Consider the following 12043-nt stretch of genomic DNA (forward strand, 5'->3'; position numbering starts at 1 on the left):
CTTATCATAGCCCAATGTTCAGGTTAAAATCTAACAAGATGATTTGTTGTTATGTTTCCAGAACTGTCATTTCATTAGTATGATGAAATCCCCTTGAGGAAAATGTTCTCTATCAAAGCTATTCTGCAAATTGTTATAGCCTTTGAAAGTTGCTTAGGGCACTAGGAGTGGGGGAAGGGAGTGTTTAAGTCATTTGGTCAAGGTCACACAGTTGCAACAGAGGAAAGACTTGAACCTGCTTCCTCCTGACTCTTAGCCACCCACCTATTAAACCATACTTCTCTCACAGAACCACAAAAGAGGAAAATATGAAGATAAAAATGAAATTTTATAATGAGGTTTGAAAATTAACTTCAGAATCAAAAAGTGAAGAAAGTGTGGCTAGACAGTTGTTTGGAAGATTTGAGAATTTCCGTTCTTTGATAGTATAGAGTCAACTGTATGGAATGGTAGTGAAAAAATCAAATAGGATCTTAGGATGAATGAAGAAAGACAGTGTTTAGGACAACAGAGATAATACTTTTCCATGTTCTGCTTTGATGAGATGACATCTAGAGAATTATATTCCTTTCTAGACACCTTCTTTTAGAAAGGACATTGATAAGCTGAAGAGTGTCCAGACAAGTGTGGCCATTGTGGTGAAGGGCTTTTGAATGGTACTTTTGAAAGAATTAGAAGTGTTTGGGGTTTTTTTGCTTTAAGATTTATTGATGGTTTTTTTTTTTATTTCTATGCCAGTTATTTCTTTTTATTACCATCTTGATCTCCATTGAACTTTTCCTTATGTTGAAGGAAACAAATTGAGCAAAACCATGTGATTACATGAAATTATCTGGCAGTGTATCTAAACATTTCACACCTGTGGTCTACAACTGTATCAAAAAGAGGGAGGTATATTTATTGAGGAACTGGAGATGAAGGGACTTGAGAGAGGGAGGGAGACAAGTTGAGAGCATTCTTCAAGTACATAAAGATCCAAAAGTTGAGTGCCCAATTAACTCTCTTATAAAGTAAGAAAGTTCCTTCTCCCTTTTTGGTATTCTTCAAACAAAGGCTAGATGACTATTATAAAGGGTCTAGGTGATCTGTGAAGCCCCATTCAAGTTCTGAGGTTACGTGATGATTTGAGCAGAATACGGCAAACCTTCAGAAATCCAGTTATGCAGAAATTTCCATTGAAATTGATATTATTATAATTTTAAAATTCATTCCACCCAACTTTATGCTATACTAAATCTCTGGCTTCTAATTTTGTCACTCAACTGAAACTGTTTTCTCTGAGGTTAGCACTAATCTCAGTTGTTAAACATGATAGTCTCTTCTCAACTCTCTCCCTTTTAATCTGGATATTATATCTTACTCTCTTTGCCACCACATTCTCCTGAACGTTGTTTCTTCCCTTGATCTTTGTGACACCTTTACCTCTCTGGACATGCTGTCTAAGTCACTTCATCTATATCCCATGCCCTTGTTGTGGGTGTCTTACTCCAAGACTGCACTAAACCTTTTATTCTTACCTTTCTACACTATATCTCTTGATAATTTCTTCAGTTCCCCATGGATTAAATTGTCATCTCTATGTAGAAGACTCTAAGATCTACATAACTAGTCATTGCCTCTTTGCTGAGATATATGTACATCACCTTTTAAATGTATCTGTCTTGATGTTTTATAAGTATCAGATATATTCATTGGACTAAACATGTCAAAAATAGAATTCATTGTCTTTCCTGAGAAGCCTGCCCCCTCCCAAACTTCCTTATTTCATCTAAGATAAGAGCAAAACCATTTTTAGTTACCCAGCTTTGTACCCTTGGAGTCATCCTTTCCCTCTCCCTCATTCCCTACCTCCAACCAATCGCCAAGGCTTGTCAACTTTTCTTCCATAATAGAACTTGCATATTCTCCCTTCTCTCCATTTATAGAACCACCACCATAGTTCAGGCTTTTCATTTGCTCTAATCTGAATAACTGCAATGGGTTCCTAACTGGCCTCCTTCCATTCCTCTATAATCCACTCTCATCCTTGTGTCAGAAATTTTTCCTCAAGTCTGAGTATGATCATTTCATTTTACTGTTCCATAAGTTCTCCTTCTTGGCTCTAGGATAAAACACAAATGCCTTCATTTGGCATTTTAAGCCCATCACAGATTGGAACCTGGCTACCTTTCCAGGCTTCTTGCACAATATTCTCCTTTACTCACTCTGTGTTGAAGTCAAACTGTCCTACTAACTGTCCTACTTGTTTTCTATCCAATCAATTCATTGTTTCTATCTGCATTTCTCTTAAGGTTTCCCCGATTCCTGAAATGTACTTTGTCCTCACCACCAGTTGGGAGAATTTCTAGCTTCCTTTATAGACCAATTCAATTGCTATCTTTTGCAGAAGCCCTCATACACTCCTCCTTCCAGTTACCAGTACCATCCCTGTAATTACACCTTGGGGTGTGAGATGAAAAGATTAGGCTGAAGCCTCTCCTCTTGATTCCCTGAATTTTGTCTCCCAAAGGCCCAGGCTTTACTTCCTGCCTCCTCAGATTGGAATTTCGGAGTTCCTTATGATTGAAGAGGAATACTTGTGGATGATGGGTAAAACAAGACCATCCCTGGTTGTCACTGAGATGCACTCATGTTAAAGATCATAGGAGTTGAGGAAGTTTATGAACTGCATCAAGATGTTTATAGGGACATCGATATGCATATAGAAGCTCCTTAGTCTAAGATCAGGAGTTGAGATGGAATAGAAGACTTTGGACTAGATACTGTTCTGCTTACTGGCATTTATGTAGCTATATAAGGTCAGTGGAACCCTTCAAATAGGATGTCTCACTTGATCTTCACAACCCTTTGTTGAGATAAGGGCATATTATGAATATTATAACCTCCTCCTTTTTCAGATGAAGAGCCTGAGCCTCAAAGATTCTAAAGGGCTTGCCTTTGTCTATAAAGCTAACAAGAGTCAGAAGAAGGATCCTGTCTCGCCTCACTCTATCACATTACTAGACTGTGAGGCTTCCTCAAAAGAATGAAGTAAGGGTAGTTTCTTTTTGGTATTTTTGTTGTAGGGGAGGATTCACTTATATAATTCTTTAAAAAAGCAAAGCTCTACTGGTAAATTTGAGGTCTTATTCCATTTATACTAATTTTCATACTCTTTACAGGAATACTTACTGAGTGAAGTAAAATTTTGTCTCTACTTTGAGGGAGGAAGAACTATCTTGATCACAAGGAGAAGGAGGAGGAGGAGGAGGAGTTTGCTCTTCCTGAAGGCATTATGGGTCCTCAGCAAATGGCAACATAGTAGAGTAGGGGAACTGCTATGGCTGACAAAAGGGGGCACCATTCCCCCTAATAAGTTAGTGAAAATAGCTACAATTCTCCTGCGGGGGCTGGGGGTCTATACTATAGATGACATCATCTTCACCTTTTTCTTGATTTGAAGGATGCTGATTCAGAACCTTTAAACAGGAAATTGTAACCCTAATTTTTAAAGGGCCAGCATACACAGCTAATGAATATGTGAATCTACATCATCTTTTGTAAGCTCTTCTTAAGCTTCAGTATTAGGTTTGCCACTTTCGAATAAGATGGAAAATCCGACTCTCTTCCCCCTTTTGCCTTCCTTCATCACAATCTTAGCACTTCTCTCAAATTATAGGCAAGGGCAGTGATCACTGACGAATCTCCCAAATTGGTCTAGTCAGGAGTTGTGTGTGGAAATGCATAGAAATAGAAGGAAAAACTATGGGAAAAGAGAATAGGAACACTAATAACCTATTTTCATATACATTCATGCAAGTGGGTAGCTGGCTAACTTTGGATAAATAGCTTTTATGGGCACATATATGTGTGTACATATATGCATATATGTATGTATACAAACATATTTGGTATGTGTTGGCTCCCTATTATATTAAAGTGTGTCCCAAAAGTTTTAGTGTATTTTAAAACACACACACATATCTATTCATATACATGTATATGTATATATACATATATTTATATATATACACATGTATGTGTGTATGTATACATATACACATAAATACATATGCATGTATATATATGTACACACACATGCACATTGACATAACACATAACAATTGACATACACATCGACACAAACATCAGTGAAGGAGGAATCCAAATCTCTTTCAGTCTTTTCAGCATGAAATATTTGACAAGATAAAAAACAACTCCTGAGCCCTGCATGAGACATTTCATCTCTTTTTGCAATTAAATTGACTAGATTTTTAAAAAAATTCTGACATTCATTTTTAACTGCAAAAAAGTTAATCGAGTAATATGTTTACCTCTTTGTTGTTGTTGTTCAGTCATCTCAGTCATATCTGGCTTTTCATGAACCCATCTGCAGTTTTCTTGGCAAAGACAATGGAGTGGTTTGCCATTTTCTTCTTGAGCTCAATTCATAGATGAACAAACTGAAGCAAACATTTAAACATGACTTGTCCAGAGTCATACAACTAGTAAGTATCTGTGGCAAGATATGAACTCAGGAAGCTGCTGTTTACCTCTAGAAGCAACTTATACCACTTTTGGACAGCTCTAATTGTTAGGTTCCCTTATGCTGCGCTGGAATGAGGCCTCTCAATAACTTTTGTCCATTGATCCTAATTCTTATAGGGTCAAAAAAGACAAGCCTAATTCCTCTTCCACATGAAAATGTTTAAAATATTGGAAAGTAGTGGTTATATATCCCTTAAGTCACCATTTCCCCAGGTCAATCATCTTTGGTATTTTCAATTAATCCTCATATGATAATTATTTTGAATAGACCTTTCACTATTCTGATCACCCTCCTCTGTACAAGTTCTAGTTGTCAATAAGTTTTTCGAAATGTTGCATCCAGAACTGAATAAAGAATTCTAAATGTAGACTGACCAGACTAGGGTACAATAGAACAATGATCTCCTTTGTCCTAGATACTATATTTCAACGTACAGTCTCAGGATCATAGACTTAGGGCTTCAAAAGTCTATGAATCATCCAATTGAGTTGTCAGTTTGCAGATGAGAAGGATGACCAAGAAAGGTTAAGTGAATTGCTAGGGTCACACAGTTCACAAGTAGAATCCAAACCCAAGACTTCTTACTCCAAATTCAGTGCTCTTTCCACTGGACCCTTCTGTCCTAGGCTTCATTAGCTTTTCTGGCTGTTTTATCCCACTACTAATGAGTGTTGTGGTTGAACAGACTCTGATTACTTAGGGGTTTATTATGTTCTCTCTTGGTTATTAACTGCCGGGCTTTTATTTTGACCGTGGCATGATTTTTAGATATTTCCCACATGTAGAATGGTGGAAGGAAAAATGGATGATTAGGAGACCTGGAAGTTTATGCCAACTCTGTAATTAGATATATAACAATTTATCTAGGTCTCAGTTTCCTCTTCTATAGATGTCAATATCTATATAGATTGTCCCAAAGGTTCTCTCCCTCCCTTTCTGCAAACTGCTTGGACAGAGATTGTTTTGTTTCTATGATTGTATTCCTTGCATTGGCAGTGTGTTTGCACATTAAGTAGGCGCTAAAATGATTGCTGAATTGAACTGAAAGTTCCTTTTCATTTAAAAAAGTGGTGGTAAGTGTAGGAACAATACCTTTGTCCCTTGGTCTCAGTTTTGTGATTCTGTATCCAGTCCTCATTCTTCTCTCCTCTCTTCTTTACTCCTCCCCTCACCTGTGACTCCAAGAAGCTGTAGCATGCACAGCAGTGCACAGCCTGGCAAAACCATCTCAGCACACAGGCTAAAGCAAGTTGCGGGTTCTAACCCATTGGTGAATTAGATGTCTACCCCAAGCAGGTGAAGGCTTCCCCCATAGAATGAGAGGATACGAACAACTTATTCTCATAGCTATGAAGTCAGCAGAAGCAGGCACTGTGGAGCATTTAGAGTGTTTGTTCAGACGTTAAAAAGGCCAAGATCATCCACTGCATCCAAGTCTGTCACTAGGCATCTGGACTTTTGTCTTGCCACTGGACTTCAATGACTCTGGAAGAGAGAATGAAGCTTTATGCAACTCTGTCTTACTTAAATCCAATTCACATACAAGTCGAGACATCACTGGTGATGTCATTGGTCCTCTTTGAAAATAAAGGGCAAACAACTCCTCCCCTCTCCTCCCATCCTCTCCTCTCTCTCTTTTCTCCTTTCCCCATAGCTCACCTACTTTTTTTCCTTTTCCCTCCTCTCTCTGTCCTCTATCTTATCTATCTTTCCTAGAAAGGGCCTCCAAAGACTTTAAGGAAACCAGACACTCTTAGACAGCCTCTAAGTATTTTGTTATGCCCTAAGGCCATCTATTTGTCCCTGAGAACCATGGTGATTTCCTTTTCAATGACCTCCCCTAGAGCTTCCCACATACACACTCTAAAAGACAGTCTTCCACCAATGCTCTTTCCAAGGCTCCAACACTATTGGCTCAAGGAAGAAGCCCCTAAATATTTTTCAAAACCACAGTGTCCAACAGGGCCTTTTGGTTTTTATCTAAACACCCTCAAGAGCCCTAAGTTCCAGAGAAGAAACAATCAGCTAGTTCACTGCTGCTCCACAGATGTGAAAGTATTTGTCATGCCAGGGAACTCTCCATCCTGATTCTTATTGAGCCAATTGTAAACATAGCATTGATGTTTTGTAACATCTTCTCCTTCCAATCTCATGAAGACTTTGGGGTCTGGATACAACATTTAACATAATTGTTAGACACAATTCCAGATATAAAGTAGGGGGCCAGGAGAGGAGGGAAACAGATCACTGTCGAGCTGGATAAAGGTTAGCCCTTAGTCCCTGGCAATGCTATGTACCTAAGGAGAGAGCAGCAAAGTGGGAAGACTGAGGCAGTAACTAGATTAACAGTATCTGAGCTATTAAAGAAGGTATTTCTCCTTGGGAGACCAGTCCTCCCACATTGCCCATCATCAGACTGACTGGGTTAGGGGATAAGGGTAAGGTGGGAAGAGAAAAAGTAAATGCTACAATTTGTGGTTCTAGTGTAGCAGTTTTAGGTTACTGACCCTATGGTTAACATATCTGATAAAGCCACTAACTCATACAGGAAGTCAGAACAGGAGATGTTTCTATTCTCTGTAGTCCTAAAGAACTTCTGGGACAGAAGGGGGACCCTTTTGCATGTTTGATAGTGGCCAGAAACCTGGGTACCTTAATTCTTGCTAGCAAAGAGTTTTCCTTTGGGAGGGCAACTGCCAGAGAAGTTGGTTGTTGTCCTTCATTTTCGAAGAGGATCAAAATGACATCACCATGATAAAGTGAAGTTTCAGTGTGTCCAACTATGGCTGATCAGACCAATACAAGCTCAGAATGCTCTACCACAGACTGGGCACAGATAGTCCATATGAATTTTTGGGATGGGTACTCCAAATTTGCACATCCTATGCTTACTTTGTGCTACTTCAATTCTGCTTTGCTTACAGAGCACAGCACCCTCTCTGATGTGGGCACACCAAGCTGAGCAGTCCTTTTGCCAATGTCTCCCATGTTGCACAGTCAAATCCAAAGTTCTTGAGAGTGTCCTTGTATCACTTCTTCTGACCACCATGTGATTGCCTCCCCATGAGAGTTCTCCATAAAATGGTCTTCTTGGCAAGTGCACATTTTGCATTCGAACAATGTGGCCAGTCCATCAGAGTTGTGCTCTCTAAAGCATAGTTTGAATGCTTGGCAGTTCAGCTCGAGCAAGAACTTCAGTGTCTGGTATCTTATCCTGCCAGATGATCCTCAGAATCTTCCTAAGACAGTTCAAATGGAAGTGATTCAGTTTCCTGGCATGGCACTGGTAGACTGTCCATGCTTCACAGGAATACAACAATGAGGTCAACACAACAGCTGCGTAGACCTTCAGTTTGATAGTCAGTCTAATACCTCTTCTCTCCCAAACTTTTCTTCAGAGCCTCCCAAACACTGAGCTAGCTCTGGCAATGCATGCATCAACCTCATTGTCAACATGTATATCTCTGGCAAGTACACTACCAAGGTAAGTGAAGTTATCCACAGCATTCAAAACTTCTCCATTTGTTGTAATCAATGGTTCCATGTATAGATGGTGTGGTGGTGGCTGATGGAACACCTGTGTTTTCTTGGTGTTAATTATTCAGCCAAAATTAGCACAGGCAGCAGAGAATTGATCCATACTGTGTTGCATCTCAGCTTCAGGCTGCATTGAGTGTACAATCATCTGCAAACAGAAAATCATGCACCAACACTCCCTCCACTTTGGTCTTGGCTTGTAACCTTTTCAAATTTGCTTTAAGGTAACATTATTTCTCTTGTGATCTGGAAGTTTCTCACCTGCTGTCAGTACATTAGAACATTCCTTACAGAAAATAATGAATATGTTAAGGCGATAACTAGCATTTCTATCATACTTTAAAGTTTGCAAAGTAGTTTACAAATATTCTCATTGGATCTTCACAACAAATCTAAAAGGTAGATGCTATTATTCTCAACCTACAGATGGGTAAACTGAGGCAAACAGAAGTCTAGATTCACAAGGCTACTAAGTTTCTGAAGTCACGTTTGAACTCAGGTTTTTCTGACTCTGGATTCAGCACCCTCTCCACTGCATCAATCTTACACATGGAAGTATTATTTCCCCCTGAAGCATATGGGCATAAGCTTTCTAGTAATAGAGGGCAGCAGAGGGCATTCCTGACATTACTGGATAGTTCCAGCATAGTTTCAGTTTGTCCATAATTCTTAGATCCCTGGCACTTGGACATAATTGTTCTAGTTAGGTGAGGGTACTCTCATAAAGAGACTAGTAAATGAGGAGAGACTGGAGGAAAAACAAACTCACTAGAGGAAAGAAAGAAGACAATGGAGCTCTGAATCTAAGCAGGAAGTTTTTACCCTCTTTATCTAAGTGGTACATTGGGTAGTGGTACACTGGGCCTTGCAGAACTGAGTTCAAATCTTGCCTAAAGCATTTAATTGCTCTGTGACCCTGGACAAGTCACTTGATCTGAGCATAAGTTTCCTCATCTTAAAAATGGACATGACGATAGCACATACTTCACAAGGTTAATGGGAGGATGAAGCAAGAAAAGTATATAAAGTGTTTTCCATTTATTATAACATTCTTATTAAGGGGCCTTCCAAGTCTTATTGCTCTAAAGAAGAGATGATGGTAGTAGTATTAGTAGTAGTACTAGTAGTAATGACAGTGGTGGTGGTAGGAGGAGGAGGAGGAATAGGAGGAGTGGTAGTAGTAACAATAGCAGTGGTAGTATACAAGTGTTGGTTTGGGACATGGATGGTGGTATGAGTCTTTGCTGCTTTATTTAACTATTTGTTATTTACTTTTTATTCCTTTTTTTTGTAAATGTCCTTTGCTTTCCTATGAAGTTTCATTCCATTCTATTTTGACTTGGTGTGATTCAGTGGAAAGGGGAGTTTATGAGCTGTGACTTAAGATAAATGATTACTCCTTAATAATCTAGATCCAGGAGTGGCCAATGAGGAGTCAGTTATATTAGAAGATGCACAGTACCATCACTGTGAGTTCCCTGTAAGGGAATGTTTATGTGAATAGAAATATACAGTTACCCTACTTCTGAATAGAAATGGTCTCATGATACTCTTTATTCATTTATGTAACCCAAGAAAAAGGAAATCACGCTGCCACTTGCTTGAACCTACCTTACCTTGTATTTAATGGTCACATAAGATCAAGGATGAGAATCCCTCGATTGGGGTGGATGAGGCCAAGTCAAAGCTTAGTGTGGAGCAAGGCCTGGTAGACTTAGGGCAAACAATCCTTTATGATTAAAGTAGCCATAAAAAACCAGTTCAGTTTGTTTTTGCCTCAGTCTGCACCGACACCCCATAAACCTGAATGTTTCAAAGAAACTAGGGAAAAATGTCTATACCAGGTTGCCTATTGTCTCTGATTACCCTGTGTTAAGCCACAGCTGCTCCTTATATGAAATAAAAAAAGTTCTAATCTGAACCTGAAACTAACCTGAACCTGACAACAGTTTGTGCCTTCTTGTTGTTCATAGTTTAAGCGTGCTTTGCTCTCTGTCTTTTTCCCAAGTGTGATGGCTCCTCAGCTCTTAACCTTTCTATGAACTTCGTTAAAATGAATCCATGGTGGTAAACCTGTTCCTTCTTTAGTCTCCTCTTTCAGTGTCTGGGGAGACAAAACAATAGATTAAACTGAGTCAGCTACCTGCAATCAAAATCAGTTTGACCAATACATCTCTCTATTGTTTTGAACTACAGACCAAATAAGCCCAAAGTCATTTCTATACCACATTTCCTTTTTCCATGAGAAAAGCCCTCAGTTCCTTTATATCCCCAGTACTTAGCACAGTGATAGTATGCCTTAGTATATGCTCATTGACTTCATGGTTTGTCCATTTGAAAAAGAAAATTAAAATCAGTATGCTCCCTCTGTATAATGAAATGTACTCAACAGTTCTATGTCCTGTACAGGGAGTTGAAATGAGTTTCCTTACTCAGGAAATTAATTTGTTGCCTTTCCTGAAAATGTATGTATACACACACAAACGTTTACATACCCATATCATGCAAATATCTACATGCATATATACATCTATTTGTCTATATGACATATGTGTGTACACATAAGTGTGTATGTAATCTACTGTACTGTGTACTTTAATATAAGTAGTTAAGTTGCATAATGGATATATAAGCCCAGAAATGGAAAGTGCTGACTTCAAATCTAGCCTCAGACAACACTTACTAGCTATATGACCTTGGTGAAGTCACTTAGCCTCTCTTCTTTGCCTTGGATTCCTCAACTGGAAGATGGTGATAATAATGGTTCTTCTCTCCCACGGTTATAGTGAGGATCAAATGAGGTAATTTATGTAAAGCACTTAGCATAGCACATGGCACACAGTCTTCACTATATAAATAAAAAGAAATGCATACATACATACATGTGTGTATATATATATACATACATACATACACACCTCTATATATCTATACATAAATATGTATAGCTTTAGCTATATAATCTCTGTCTCTGTCTCTGTCTCTCTCCCTCTCTCCTCTGTATGAGTGTGTGCTGGTCAGATTGGTCTAAGTGGCTGGTAAGGATCCTTCTAACTCTAAATCTCAGATACTGTGGTACTTTAATCTAAAATCTGATCTTTATACATGATCAAATAAAGCGTAGAAGTCAGCACTAAACATTCATTTTTTATCTTCCACATGTTATATCTATGATATATTGTAATACAATGTATATTATATAATATATATTATATATCTTCCACATATTACATATGCTACATTATATAAAATATGTAGAAGAGACAGAATATACATTATTAGATAAAAATATATTGTTATATAGTATCTAACTATATATTATATATGATATACCTCCCATATAATATATATCATATTGCATAATATAGATATTATTAGATATAGAATACAGACACATATGTGTATATGCATATATGTATAAAATATATATACATATATACATACACACACATGCACACAGTTATCCCTTCCATGTCATGGGGGTTAGGAGCATGATACCTCCATGATCTGGAAAATCCACGTAAAATTTTTAATCCCTCCCTTCATACCAGAGAAGAAGTCTGAATTTTTTCTTTTTTTATGGGGTGTTTACAGTATCTTACTGTAAAATTTGGGTTAAGTATGTGGTCAAAGGCTCTGTGTTGTCTGCTGGCTGTTTCATGTTGTCTGTGGCTTCTGCAAAACTCCCCCAAAATTCCCATTTCCTTTCTTATGCCAACTTGCAATACGTTGAAACCACAATGGGCAAAGTCACAATATGTAAGGCATAAATATATCTTCCTCTATATCAATATCTCTACAGACAGTTGTATGTAGATATATAGATAAAAATATTGATATGGATATATGTATACACACATACATACATGGATTTATGTACATTGATATATGCACATATATGCATACATCTGTGTATATATGTATATATGTGTATTTATATATATGTATGTATCTCTACAATATGTGGAAGATTTACAA

This window comes from Notamacropus eugenii, chromosome 1, assembly GCF_028372415.1.
Source record: "Notamacropus eugenii isolate mMacEug1 chromosome 1, mMacEug1.pri_v2, whole genome shotgun sequence".
NCBI lineage: Eukaryota > Metazoa > Chordata > Mammalia > Diprotodontia > Macropodidae > Notamacropus > Notamacropus eugenii.